The sequence below is a fragment of the Somniosus microcephalus genome, unplaced genomic scaffold (assembly GCF_052327205.1).
Source record: "Somniosus microcephalus isolate GS21.2 unplaced genomic scaffold, FLI_Smic_1.0 unresolved_chr4, whole genome shotgun sequence".
NCBI classification, from domain to species: Eukaryota; Metazoa; Chordata; class Chondrichthyes; order Squaliformes; family Somniosidae; genus Somniosus; species Somniosus microcephalus.
Window position 1 is genome coordinate 17,203,171 of NW_028225182.1, and position 15,069 is coordinate 17,218,239.

Genomic DNA, 15,069 nt, shown 5'->3' on the forward strand with positions numbered 1-15,069 from the left:
CAAACACAGGTATTCGTTCAAAATCTACCCGCAGGTGGCCACAGACACAATAAACAGAGCCAGAGAGACAGACAGAATCAGGAATCTCCGGGAAATAGACAAGAGATGTTGACAAGGACTAAAGCGATTTGCGATCAGAAATTTGCCTGAACCCCTGTGGTTAATGAAAGGGATTTTGAGTTCCTTATACGCCTTGGGCTTCTGGAGAACTTGTTTCGTAGTTTGCAGAAACGCGGCTCAGACATGCTGTTGTGACCGGGCCGGAGCCACAAGGTGCCTGACTGCAATCAACGACAAGGCAATATTGCTTCAACCGGCCCGGCTAGCTGAGTCGGTAGAGCATAAGACTCTTAATATCAGGGTCGTGGGTTCGAGCCCCACGTTGGGCGGTAGTTATTTTGTTAAACTATTATGTTGCTTTCAAAGCGTCATTAATTAAGCGATATCCTTCTTTTGCACAATGAAAGAAATGCGAACTGAGATAATACTGCAGATGCTGGAAATATGAATTGAAACAGAAAATGCTGGAGATACTCAGCAGGTCAGGCAGCATCTGTGAAGAGAGAAACAGAGGTAACGTTTCAGGTCGATAATCTTTTGTCAGAACTGGAAAAAAAAGGTAATGGAACAGATTTTTAAGCAGTGCAGGGGATTCAATGTGATCATGGCTGATCTCCTGCCTCAATTCCACTCACTGGCCCTATCGCCATATCCCTTGATGCCCTTACCAGTCAGAAATCTATCGACTTCTGTTTTGAATATACCCAATAACTGAGCCTCCACAGCACTCTGGGGAAGAGAATTCCAAAGATTCTCCACTCTCTGTGAAGAAATGTCTTCTCTCAGTCCTGAATGGCCTAACCTTTATCCTGAGGCTGTGTCTGCTGGTTCTAGACTCCCCAGCCAAGGGAATCATTCTCCCAGCATCCAACCGATCAAACCCTGCAATAATTTTGCATGCTTCATGAGATCCCCTCTCATTCTTCCGATTTCAAGAGATTACAGGCCTAGTTTACTCAATCTCTTAACACAACCGCTTCCCCGAGGCGTGGCTAGTTCTGGAGCACACGCTTTTAGTGCTGCAGACGGAGTGTTGTCGGAGCTCATTGCATTTGCTGTAACTAATGAGCTCAGCTGTTTCTTAATATCGCTTGGAATTAATCGAATTGAATGAAGTCTGGCTTCTCTCAGGATGGTTACAAACACTTCAGCTTTGTCTTTTGTATTCATCCATCTTTTCTGTTTATTTACTCTATCTAATCTTTTTCTTGATTTTAAAACCCTCTGTCAAATTTCCTCTTAGCCGTCTATGCTCTAAGGAGAACAGCTCCAACTTCTCTGGTCTATCCACGTAATGGCAATCGTTCATCACTGGAACCAATGAAGTACAAATGCATCAATGAATTGTTCGCCCAGCACCGAGAGAGACAACATCCAGAGAAAAACACAGGAGGAAATCGATTTCAAGTGGATGCCTACCCGCACTTGGTGCCGTGCTTTCGCGAACACGTCTGTTGTGTTCTCATTTAAAATATATTATTTTGACCGAACCATTTGCCTGGCGCGAAAGGATCTCAATTGCAAAGGAGCAGGTGTGGCGACACGCCGCCACTGGACATAATCCGCTCAAGGAGGCACAGACAGTCTAAGCAGAAGCCCCCAGCCGGGGGCCCTTTCCTCTGGCAACTTGTTTCCCGCAGGGACAGGCTGCCGGGAGCACTTCCTGTCTGGGAAGTATTTAAGTGGATGCGCGGGCTTTTCTAGTTCCTGTTTGACATGTGGATGGAATAAAGCAGTTGTGTTTTCAATAGCTCTGGTCTCGACTCCCATGTTTGCCGCGGTATCTCAACACTGGTGACCCCGACGCTCATGACGAATCCTAAGCTAGCATGGCGGATACAAACGCAGTCACGGTTAAATTACCAGACTTTTGGGAGAACCTCGCCGAAGCCTGGTTCGTTCAAGCTGAGTCCAGATTCCGGCTGAAAGGCATTACAGTCGACGCCACGAAGTAAGACTACCTCATCGCCTCGCTCACCTACGCTACAGTCCCCAAGGTTTGGGCAGCGCTGCAGAATCCACCAACGGATGGCAAGTACAAACATCTGAAGGCTGCGCTACTTAAAAAATTTCAAACGTCCTCTTACCAGCGCCACTGCCAACTCCTGGACCTCCCCGGCCTTGGTGATGCTTCACCATCAGACCTGCTTTCCCACATGCTGTCCCTCTCAGACGACAAAAATCCCGGCGCCCTTTTTCACACGCTTTTCATTCGGCAGCTCCCCGCCAGCATCCGCCCGCTCATTGTGGAGTCTGGCTCCACGGACCTGAATGATATAGCCGAAAAGGCCGACCGGCTACTCTCTGCACAGGCCGCTCGCGACGTCGCGCCCGACCTCACGGCAACGACCACGCGGTCTTCCCGGGCCGCTAGGCCCGACCGCCCTACCACTCCGGGTCACTGCTACTACCACACCCGTTTTGGTGCTAGGGCTCAATGCTGCACGCCACCATGTACCTTCAAACCCCCCCCCCGCACCAGCCCCCGCGATGGCCGCGGGGCAGAAGGAGCCCCTACTGTACGTCACTGACGACAGAACCAACCGCCGATTTCTGTGCGACACTGGGGCCCAGCACAGCATCACCCCCGCCTCCGCCCTCGAGATCCAACGCGGCACATGGGGTATCACACTGGCTGCAGCCAACGGCTCTGACATCCGCACATATGGCACCCGCATGGTCACGCTCGACCTCGCGGGCCGCCGCTACCGCTGGAAGTTCCTCACAGCCAAGGTCCTCTGCCCACTCATCGGCGCCGACTTCCTACGCGCCCACGGCCTCCTTGTCGACATTCCGAGGCACCGCCTCGTCGACATCAACACTATGGCCCCCATCCCCGGCACCTTTACCCCGGCCCATTCGGCCGGCCTGATGACCTACTGCCTCGCCAGAGCCACGGACGACTACTCGGCACTCCTAGCTGAGTTTCCCGCCCTCACTAACCCGACCTTTTCAGCCAAAGCCGCCAAGCACGGTGTGGAACACTATATCCCCACCACCGGCCCCCCGGTTTCAGCCCACGCCCGCAGACTCAACCCGGCCAAGCTGGAAATCGTGCGGACCGAGTTCACCACCATGGAACAACTCGGCATCATCCGCCGCTCCAGCAGCCCTTGGGCCTCGCCCCTCCACATCGCCCCCAAGCCCGGCGGAGGCTGGCGCCCTTGTGGGGACTACCGCCGCCTCAACGACGCCACCACCCCCAATCGATACCCGGTGCCACACATCCAGGACTTCTCGGCCCGACTGGCCGGACGAACCGTTTTTTCCAAAGTCGACCTGGTGCGCGGTTACCACCAAGTCCCCGTACACCCCGCGGACATCCCCAAAACGGCCGTCATCACCCCATTCAGCCTGTTCGAGTTCCTGAGGATGCCCTTCGGCCTCAAGAATGCAGCACAGGCTTTCCAGCACCTTATGGACTCAGTCCTCCGGGACCTGAACTTCCTATTCGTCTATCTAGATGACATTCTCGTGGCCAGCTCCTCCAAACAGGAACACCTCGAACACCTTCGCACCCTGTTCGGGCGCCTAGCCCAACACGGGCTCATCCTCAGCCCGGCGAAGTGCCAATTCGGCCTAACCGAGATCGATTTTCTCGGTCACCACATCACCCCTGCTGGGGCCGTCCCCCTGCCCAACAAGGTGCAGGCCGTCCAGCAATTTCCCACCCCCACAACCATCAAGGGCCTCCAGGAGTACCTCGGGATGGTGAACTTCTACAACAGGTTCATCCCCAGAGCTGCAGCCCTCATGAAGCCCCGATACGACTCCCTCCGAGGAAAATCCAGCAAGATGGATGTAGCCTGGACCACTGACACGGCAGCCGCCTTCGACGCCACCAAAAACGCGCTCGCCGACGCCACTCTGCTCGCGCACCCGAGGGCCGATGCCCAGGTCGCGCTCACCACCGACGCCTCCGACCACGCGTTCGGGGCCGTGTTCGAGCAGTGGGTCAATGGCGCGTGGCAGCCACTTGCCTTCTACAGCCGCCAACTGCGCCCCCCAGAGGTCAAATACTACACTTTCGACTGCGAGCTTCTTGCGCTCCACCTGTCGGTCCGCCATTTCAGGTTCCTCCTGGAAGACCGCCCCTTCACCATGTATGTGGACCACAAGCCACTCACATACGTGATGGCCAAGCACACCGAACTCTGGTCCGCTAGGCAGCAATGCCAGCTCGCGGCCGTGTCCGAGTTTACTACGGACATTCAGCACATCTCCGGTAGAGACAACGTGGTCGCCGACTGCCTTTCCCGTCCCGCCGTCTGTGCGAATCACCTCGCGGTCGACTGCACACAACTAGCAGCGGCCCAGCTCACGGACCCAGACCTCCTCTCGGCGGCTACCAGCCTGCCAGGGCTACGCCTAGCCAAGGTCGCGCACGGGCCTGAAGCCACGGCAGTCACTTGCGACGTCTCACTCGGCCACCCCAGGCCGGTCGTCCCTGAGACCTGGCGCCGCCGCGTCTTCGACACGCTCCACGGGCTCTCTCAACCGGGTTCCCGCGCATCCATCAAACTCCTCTCCATGCGTTTCGTCTGGCGCGGCCTCAGCAGAGATGTTCGGACTTGGGCCACCTCCTGCCTCACCTGCCAACGGGCTAAGGTACAGCTGCACACCAAAGCACCCCTGGGAGACTTCGAGGTACCCAGCCGCCGCTTCGACCACGTACACGTCGACATCGTCGGTCCCCTGCCGCCATCGCAAGGCCAAACTTATCTCCTCACGATGGTCGACCGCTACACATGCTGGCCTGAGGCAGTGCCGCTGTCCTCCACCACCACAGCCGACATCGCCAGGGCGTTCGTTAACACCTGGGTTGCGAGGTTCGGCGTACCGGCTGACATAACCTCCGACAGAGGCGCCCAGTTCACCTCCGAACCCTGGACGGCCACAGCACGCAACCTCGGGGTGATGCTCCACCGCACCACGGCGTACCACCCGCAGGCCAACGGACTTTGTGAATGCTTCCACAGGTCACTCAAGGCCTCACTCCGTGCCGGCCTGCAGGACAGTACCTGGACTGACCGCCTGCTGTGGGTGCTACTCGGCCTACGCACCGCGGTCAAGGAAGACCTCCAGTCCTCGGCAGCGGAGTTAGTCTACGGACAACCGCTGCGCGTCCCAGGTGAATTCCTTCCGGAGACTACCAAGCCTTGGTCGGCCGAACAGCAGCGGCTCAACTCGTTCTCGTCCACTCAGCAGTTCGCCCCACTTCCGGTCAACCGACACGGCGAACTCGCACCTCACATCCCGCCAAATTTACAGCAGGCGCGCTTCGTCTTCGTGCGACACGACGCGCACCGCGGGCCCCTGCGACCCCCGTACGACGGACCGTACGAGGTACTACAAACCGGGGACAAGGTCTTCAAGCTGCGACTCGGCGACAGGGTCGACACAGTCTCCATCGACCAGCTCAAACCAGCACACACAGAACCAGGGGAACAGGTCCCCGTGGCCCAGCCTCCAACTAGAGGCCGTCCCCCTGGCAAGCCAGCACAGCCGGCGGCGAACCGCCCGACCCAACCAACCAGACCGGCGACCACTCAGAGCCGCTGCGGCAGAACCATTAGACCATCGTCACGACTCGTCCACTCCTCCTAAGTGGATTCTGGGGGGAGCTCTGTGGCGACACGCCACCACTGGACATAATCCACTCACGGCGGCACAGACAGTCTAAGCAGAAGCCCCCAGCCGGGGGCCCTTTCCTCCGGCAACTTGTTTCCCGCAGGGACAGGCTGCCGGGAGCACTTCCTGTCTGGGAAGTATTTAAGTGGATGCGCGAGCTTTTCTAGTTCCTGTTTGACATGTGGATGGAATAAAGCAGTTGTGTTTTCAATAGCTCTGGTCTCGACTCCCACGTTTGCCGCGGTATCTCAACACAGGCATGAAAAGCTGCGTTGATGTGCTTGCTGGCAGGAGGCTGGTTGCAGCTTCCCTGGTGGTCTATTGGTTAGGATTCAGCGCTCTCACCGCCGTGGCCCAGGTTCGATTCCCGGTCAGGGAACAGTGCATTTTGGGGCTGTTTGAATTGCCACCATGCAACGCACCTTTACGGAGTAATGCTCCGCCCCTGATTCAACTTTCCACACCACTGCTCAACATCACTCTTCATACAGCGATACAAAATACACATCCTTGATTTCTGTAAAATGCGTGCTGTTTCAAAGTCAGCAGGAATTGATTTCTGTCAAATTTAGACTGGCTGACTTTAAATGTTGCCAACATTTAACTGCAGCTCACAGTGTCAGGGCAGTCACGGTTTTTATCAGTCTTCCATGTATCTCCTTGCCCACTGCATCTCCCGAACAAACTTAGCTTATCACAGGCACGGCTATCGATTAATTCATTGCCAGTGTGAAAAATGCAAATTTTGAAACTTACCAACGTGTGCAAGCCTGGAATCAGAGAGTCCGTGGCCCATGATAACTTGAGCATTAAGATGTTCATTAGCCCTTCCTGTATTGCTCAGTAGCCCACTGTGTGAGGGACTAAGAACCACGGGCATTTTCACTTCTGTGTGGGGCTCAGCACCCTACCTGCAGCTGAAGATTGAACTTGATTTGGCTCGTGATCAGTGCGGCTCAGTGAGACTTCGGCCCGTCTCTCCCTTCACAACCCATCAGTGTGGAGAAAAGAACAGGGAATTTTACACATGTGTTGTGCTCTGTAACTTTATTTGAACATGTCATTGCATTTCACGCTGTGTCAAACACGGTGAGGTCCCCCGTGCTGTGTCAGCATTGTATCTTTATCAACACTGCAGCTTTACATTAACACAACCTGAGCCCCGAGATCTGGTCGGGTCACATTGCCCGAAGTCATAGAGTCATAGAGTTATACAGCATGGATAGAGGCCCTTCGGCCCATCGTGTCCACGCCGGCCATCCCGACCTGTCTAATCTAATCCCATATTCCAGCATTTGGTCCGTAGCCTTGTATGCTATGGCATTTCAAGTGCTCATCCAAATGCTTATTGAATGTTGTGAGGGTTCCAGCCTCCACAACCCTTTCAGGCAGTGAGTTCCAGACTCCAACCACCCTCTGGGTGAAAAAGTTCTTTCTCAAATCCCCTCTAAACCTCCCGCCCTTTACCTTGAACCTATGCCCCCTAGTTATTGACCCTTCTACTAAGGGAAAAAGCTCCTTAGTATCAATCCTATCTATGCCCCTCATAATTTTGTACACCTCAATCATGTCCCCCCTCAGCACCCTCTGCTCCAAGGAAAACAAACTCAATCTGCCCAGTCTCTCTTCATAGCTGAGGCGTTCCAGCCCTGGTAGCATCCTGGTGAATCTCCTCTGCACCCTCTCCAAAGCTATCACATCCTTCCTGTAGTGTGGCGACCAGAACTGCACACAGTATTCCAGCTGTGGCCTAACCAGTGTTTTATACAGCTCCATCATAACCTCCTTGCTCTTATATTCTATGCCTCGGCTAATGAAGGCAAATATCCCATATGCCTTTTTTACCACCTTATCCACCTGTTCCGCCGCCTTCAGGGATCTGTGTACTTGCACACCCAGATCCCTCTGACCCTCCGTCTTGCCTAGAGTCTTACCATTCATTGTATATTCCCTTGCCTTGTTAGTCCCCCAAAAGTGCATCACCTCGCACTTTTCCGGGTTAAATTCCATTTGCCACTGTTCCGCCCATCTGACCAACCCATCGATATCGTCCTGCAGACTGAGACTACCCTCCTCACTATTTACCACCCTACCAATTTTTGTATCATCCGCGAACTTACTGATCATACCTTTTACATTCATATCCAAGTCATTAATATAGACCACAAACAGCAAGGGACCCAGCACCGATCCCTGTGGTACCCCACTGGCCACAGGCTTCCAGTCACAAAAACAACTTTCGACCATCACCCTCTGCCTTCTGCCACTAAGCCAGTTTTTTATCCAACGTGCCAAGGCACCCTGGATTCCATGGGCTCTTACCTTCTTGACCAGTCTCCTGTGCAGGACTTTATCGAAGGCCTTACTGAAATCCATGTATACCACATCCTCTGCGTTGCCCTCATCCACACACCTAGTCACCCCTTCAAAAAATTCAATCAAATTAGTCAGACATGATCTTCCCTTGACAAAGCCATGTTGACTATCCCTGATTAATCCTTGCCTCTCCAAGTGGAGACTGATTTTGTCCCTCAGAATTTTTTCCAATAATTTTCCCACCACTGATGTTAGGCTCACTGGCCTGTAGTTCCCTGGTTTTTCCCTACTCCCCTTCTTGAATAATGGAACTACAGTAGCGGTTCTCCAGTCCTCTGGCACATCCCCTGTGGCTAGAGAGGTTCCGAATATGTGTGTTAGAGCCCCCGCAATCTCTTCCTTTGCCTCACACAGCAGCCTGGGATACATTTCGTCCGGGCCTGGGGATTTATCCATTTTTAGGACTGCTAAAACCGCCAATACCTCCTCCCTCTCGATGTTAATGTGTTCGAGCATATCACAGTCGCCCCGCCCTATTTCTATGTCTACATCGTCCCTCTCCATAGTGAAAACAGATGCAAAAAATTCATTTAGAACCCCTCCTACATCTTCCGGCTCCACACACAGATTGCCACTTTTGTCCCTAATGGGCCCTATTTTTTCCCTAGTTATCCTCTTACCCTTAATATACTTATAAAACATCTTAGGATTTTCCTTCATTTTGCTCTCCAGTGTTATTTCATGGCCCCTCCTTGATCTCCTAATTTCTTTTTTAAGTATCCCCCTGCACTTTTTGTACTCCTCTAGGGCTTCCTCCGTCTTTAGCCTTTTGTATCTGCCAAAAGCCCTCCTTTTTTTTCTAATCCATTCTCGTATATCCCCTGACATCCAAGGTTCCCTGTGGTTTTTGGAACCACCCTTGACCTTTACGGGAGCATATTGCCATTGTATGACCTCAATCTCCCTTCTGAAAGCCTCCCATTGCTCCGATGCGGATTTTCCTACAAGTAGCTGATCCCAGTCCATTTTGGCCAGATCCTGCCTTATCCTATTAAAATCGGCCTTCCCCCAATTTAGAACCTTTATTTCTGGCCCATCCCTGTCCTTTTCCATGACCACCTTAAATCTCACCATATTATGGTCACTGTCACCAAAGTGCTCACCTACTAGCACTTCTTCCACTTGGCCGGCCACATTCCCTAGAATTAGATCCAGTACCGCCCCCTCTCTTGTAGGACATTCTACATGCTGGCTCAAAAAGCTCTCCTGGATGCACTTTATGAATTCTACACCCTCTGTGCCTTTCACACTCTGACTATCCCAGTTAATATTGGGGAAGTTGAAATCCCCCATTATTATTAGCCTATTATTTGCACATTTCTCTGAGATTTGCCTACATATCTGTTCCTCTATCTCCCCCTGACTGTTTGGAGACCTATAGTACACTCCCAGCAAAGTGCTTGCCCCCTTCTTGTTTTTAAGCTCCACCCATATGGCCTCATTAGAGGAACCTGCTAATATGTCATCCCTCCTTACTGCAGTAATTGACTCCTTAATTAATATTGCTACACCCCCTCCTCTTATACCCCCTCCCCTCTGTCTCGCCTGAAGATTCTGTACCCCGGAATATTGAGCTGCCAGTCTTGCCCCTCCCTCAACCATGTCTCCGTGATAGCAACAATATCATACTCCCATGTGTTTACCAACACCTTCAGTTCATCCACCTTATTTGCAAGACTCCTTGCATTAAAATAGATGCCATCCAGCCTTGCCCTTGTATATTTGCCCTGTCTACCAAGCTGACTTGTTTTTTTCTCTATAATTGGCAGCACATCACCCCCTATTTCAGCTCCCCTCTGTATCCCATCCCCCTGCCAAGTTAGCTTAAACCCCTCCCAACAGTGCTAGCAAACCTCCCCGCAAGGATATTTGTCCCGCTTTGGTTCAGGTGCAACCCGTCCGACTTGTACAAGTCCCACCTTCCCCAGAAGCAGGCCCAGTGATCCAGGAAAGTAAAACCCTCCCCCCTACACCAACTCTTTAGCCACGCATTCATCTGCTCTATCCTCCTATTTCTATACTCACTAGCACGTGGCACTGGGAGTAATCCAGAGATTACAACCTTTGAGGTCCTGCTCTTTAATCTGTTACCTAGCTCCCTAAATTCTTGATGCAGGACCTCATCCCCCTTCCTACCTATGTCGTTGGTCCCAATGTGGACCACGACCTCTGCCTGCTCCCCCTCCCCCTTAAGAATGCCCTGTAGCCGCACAGTGACATCCATGACCCTGGCCCCAGGGAGGCAACAAACCATCCTGGAGTCACGTTTGCGGCCACAGAAACGCCTATCTGTTCCCCTTACGATAGAATCCCCTACCACTATTGCTCTCCCACTCTTTTTCCTCCCTTTCTGAGCAGCAGAAGCGTCCCTGGTGCCAGGAAGCTGGCTGCTGCTGCCTTCCCCTGGTGAGTCATCCCCCTCAACAGTATCCAACTTGGTATACCTGTTTGAAAGGGGGATGTCCGCAGGGGGCCCCTGCACTTCCTGCCTGCCTCTGTTGCTCCACCTGATGGTCACCCCCTGTGCAGCCCTACCCTGAGGCGTGAACAACTCGCTAAACGTGCTATCCACGACCCTCTCAGCATCGCGCATGCTCCAAAACTCATCCACCCACAGCTCGAGCGCCACAATGCGGTCTACAAGTAGCTGCAGCTGGATTCATTTCCCGCACACATGGTCGCCAGGGACACTGGCAGCATCCCTGACTTCCCACATAGAGCAAGAGGAGCAGAACACGGGTCTGAGCTCTCCTGCCATGACTTACTCATTTAATTAATCTAAAAATGTATTCAATACCCCAGTTACAGGTATACTCTAGGGCGCTTTATTTACCAACTGTCCTCACTACAACACAGAGCCCCTAGAAATTTAACACCACAGAATTCAAGCTTGTAATGAAAAGAGAGAAATACTCACCAACCAATCACTTACCTGCTCCCTGGTGACGTCACACCCCGATTACTTTTTACCTCTCTGCAACTTCTGAGCTCGCAGACTGGAGTTTGGTATGTCTCTCCTGGCCCCGCTGCCGCCTTTCGTAGCTCGCCGCCGAGTCTCCCGCAGGTCCACTGCTCCCGCTACCTGCTGCCGCTGCTCTGAGGCCTCTCCTGGTCGCGCTGCCGCCTTTTGTAGCTCGCCGCCGCCGCCGAGTCTCCCGCAGGTCCGCTGCTCCCGCTACCTGCCGCCGCTGCTCTGAGGCCTCTCCTGGCCCCGCTGCCGCCTTTTGTAGCTCGCCGCCGAGTCTCCCGCAGGTCCGCTGCTCTCGCTACCTGCCGCCGCTGCTCTGAGGCCTCTCCTGGCCCCGCTGCCGCCTTTTGTAGCTCGCCGCCGCCGCCGAGTCTCCCGCAGGTCCGCTGCTCCCGCTACATGCCGCCGCTGCTCTGAGGCCTCTCCTGGCCCCACTGCCGCCTTTTGTAGCTCGCCGCCGCCGCCGAGTCTCCCGCAGGTCCGCTGCTCCCGCTACATGCCGCCGCTGCTCTGAGGCCTCTCCTGGCCCCGCTGCCGCCTTTTGTAGCTCGCCGCCGCCGCCGAGTCTCCCGCAGGTCCGCTGCTCCCGCTACCTGCCGCCGCTGCTTTGAGGCCTCTCCTGGCCCCGCTGCCGCTTTTGGTAGCTCGCCGCCGCCGCCAAGTCTCCCACAGGTCCGCTGCTCCCGCTACCTGCCGCCGCTGCTCTGAGGCCTCTCCTGGCCCCGCTGCCGCCTTTTATAGCTCGACGCCGCCGCCGAGTCTCCCGCAGGTCCGCTGCTCCCGCTACCTGCCGTCGCTGCCCGAAGTGAGGAATGAGCGAGAGGGGCAATGCCAAACGGGGATAGAAAATCCTCCAAAAGAACGACAGAATACTGCATTTGACGTGAAGCCGAAATAGCTCAGTTGGGAGAGCGTTAAACTGAAGATCTAAAGGTCCCTGGTTCGATCCTGGGTTTTGGCAGGTTTTTGTTGCTTTCTGTCTCCTTCACTACAAGAAGAGCGAATCAGGAGAAATTTTACATTCCTGATGCCGCGTTTCCCAAACGAATGGGAGTGAAACCACATCGGACATGCTGGATCCGGCTCCAACCATCCGCTGCAGGTTCGAATCCAGTCGGGGTCCCGCCGTCTGCTTTTATACCGGGACAGTGTTTGTGGGAGGGGCTGTGGTGCGATAATAAATTTTAGAATGAGGTTTGTTAGACCATAGAGCTGTCTTTCTGTTACTTTGGATTTACACCCTGCCCAGTTGTATATACGAACAGTTAACAATGTTTAAGCGATGTGGTGTGTTCAATGTTTGTGCAGTAACTTGGTCACCCAGTGTGAGCCTGAAAGACAATCTCCCAGCCTGAGTTCAAGCCTGGCCAACGGCAGTGTTGTGGCCGGTTAGCGCTAGTTGGTGAGAGCATGGTGTTAATAACGCCAAGGTCGCAGTTTCGATCCCCGTATGGACCATCAGGATGTTTTCATAATTTTACGCTTTTCCCGCACATTTCCAATACAAACTTTATAAGGACACCAATGCACACAGACCCTCACGGGGGATATATTTGGATTAACATCCTTTGCCACCGGGGCTCAGAGACACATCTTTCTGTTTATTTGTCTTTCTGGGTTTGCTGTTGAATGTTGAACAGGCGGCCTGTTCCCGATAAGGGTCACAGGCAGGTAATAGACAGACAGAGCGGCTCTGATGCCGCGAGATGGGCAAAAGGCTTCAGTTCAGGACAAATGCATCAATGAATTGTTCACCCAGCACCGAGAGAGATAACATCCAGAGAAAAACACAGGAGGAAATCGATTTCAAGTGGATGCCTACCCGCACTTGGTGCCGAGCTTTCGCGAACACGTCTGTTGTGTTCTCATGTAAAAAATATAATTTTGTCCGAACAGTTTGCCTGGCGCAAAAGGACCTGAATTGCAAAGGAGCAGGCAGGAAAAACTGCATTGATGTGCTTGCTGGCAGGCGGTTTGCTACAGCTTTCCTGGTGGTATAGTGGTTAGGATTCGGCGCTCTCGCCGCCATGGCCCGGGTTCGATTCCCGATCAGGAAACAGCGTGTTTTGGGGCTGTTTGAATTGCCACCATACAAGGCACTCTTACGGAGCAATGCTCGCCCCTGATTCAACTTTCCACAACGGTGCTCAACATCACTCTTCATACAAAATACACATCTTTGGTTTCGGTAAAATGCGTGCTGTTTCAAAGTCAGCAGAAATTGATTTCTGTCAAGTTTAGACTGGTTGACTTTAAATCTTGCCAACATTTAACTGCAGCTCACAGTGTCAGGGCAGTCACGGTTTTTATCAGTCTTCCGTGTATCTTGTTGCCCACTGCATCTCCCTAACAAACTTAGCTTATCAATTAATTCATTGCCAGTGTGAAAAATGCAAATTTTGATACTTACCAACGTGTGCAAGCCTGGAATCAGAGAGTCCGTGGCCCGTGATAACTTGAGCATTAAGATGTTCATTAGCCCTTCCTGTATTGCTCAGTAGCCCACTGTGTGAGGAACTAAGAACCACGGGCATTTTCACTTCTGTGTGGGGCTCAGCACCATACCTGCAGCTGAAGATTGAACTTGATTTGGCTCGTGATCAGTGCGGCTCAGTGAGACTTCGGCCCGTCTCTCCCTTCACATCCCATCAGTGTGGAGAAAAGAACAGGGAATTTTACACATGTGTTGTGCTCTGTAACTTTATTTGAACATTTCATTGCATTTCACGCTGTGTCCAACACGGTGAGGTCCCCGGTGCTGTGTCAGCTTTGTATCTTTATCAACACTCCAGCTTTACATTAACACAACCTGAGCTCCGAGATCTGGCCGGGTCACATTGCCCGAAGTGAGGAATGAGCGAGAGGGGCAATTCCACCCGCGGTTAGAAAATGCTCCAAAAGAACGACAGAATACTGCATTTGATGTGAAGCCGAAAAAGCTCAGTTGGGAGAGCGTTAGACTGAAGATCTAAAGGTCCCGGGTTCGATCCCGGGTTTCGGCAGGTTTTAGTTACTTTCTGTCTCCTTCACTACAAGAGGAGCGAATCAGGAGAGATTTTACGCTCCTGATGCCGCGTTTCCCAAAAGAATGGGAGTGAAACCACATCGCACGTGCTGGATCCGGCTCCAACCGACCGCTGCAGGTTCGAATCCAGTCGGGGTCCCGCCGTCTGCTTTTATTCCGGGTCAGTGTTTGAGGGAGTGGCTGTGGTGCGATAATAAATTTTAGAATGAGGTTTGTTAGACCATAGAGCTGTCTTTCTGTTACTTTGGATTTACACCCTGCCCAGTTGTATATACGAACAGTTAACAATGTTTAAGCGATGTGGTGTGTTCAATGATTGTGCAGTAACTCGGTCACCCAGTGTGAGCCTGAAAGACAATCTCTCCAGCCTGGGTTCGAGCCTGGCCAACAAGAGCATTGTGGCCGGATAGCTCAGCTGGTGAGAGCGTGGTGCTAATAACGCTCAAGATCGCGGGTTCGATCCCCGTACGGGCCCGGGTTACAGGGCCTGCTCTGTGACTTAGGGTCAGAAACAGGATCATTGCCCGGGTTACAGGGAATGTTCTCTATGACTGATGGTCAGATACAGGATCATTGCCCAGGTTACAGGGACTGCGCTCTGTGACTGTGGGTCAGAAACTGGATCATTGCACGGGTTACAGGGACAGCGCTCTGTAACAGAGGGTCAGAAACAGGAACATTGCCTGGGTTACAGGCGCCACCCTCTGTGACTGAGGGTCAGAAACAGGATCTTTGCCCGGGTTACAGGGGCCACGCTCTGTGACTGAGGGAACTCTGATCCATTCAGCACACGGCCCGCAAGCGCGACTGCTCAGCCCGAGTTTAGATCAGAGCGAGGGAGGGAGGGGCTTCACAGTGTCACAGCTCTGGTTTGTAACTCCGCAGAGAAACGGAGGGGAGATTCCTGTCAGCATCAGCTCCCGGGAAATGTGCTGAACTGGCTCACAATACAGGGGCTGGTCCGGGGGTGGAGGGTTAGGTGGATTAATCCGAACCCGGGGTATGAGCT

General features: G+C 53.1%; 3 non-coding genes across 3 annotated transcripts; all 3 read left to right on the forward strand.

Annotated features, from left to right (window-relative positions):
- Positions 1-316: 316 nt before the first annotated feature.
- On the forward strand, positions 317-389 carry trnak-cuu (transfer RNA lysine (anticodon CUU)). Its single transcript has one exon. It is a non-coding gene; the product is annotated as a tRNA-Lys (tRNA).
- An 11,534-nt stretch (positions 390-11,923) lies between these two features.
- trnaf-gaa (transfer RNA phenylalanine (anticodon GAA)) lies at positions 11,924-11,996 on the forward strand. Its single transcript has one exon. It is a non-coding gene; the product is annotated as a tRNA-Phe (tRNA).
- A 1,968-nt stretch (positions 11,997-13,964) lies between these two features.
- On the forward strand, positions 13,965-14,037 carry trnaf-gaa (transfer RNA phenylalanine (anticodon GAA)). Its single transcript has one exon. It is a non-coding gene; the product is annotated as a tRNA-Phe (tRNA).
- Positions 14,038-15,069: the final 1,032 nt, after the last annotated feature.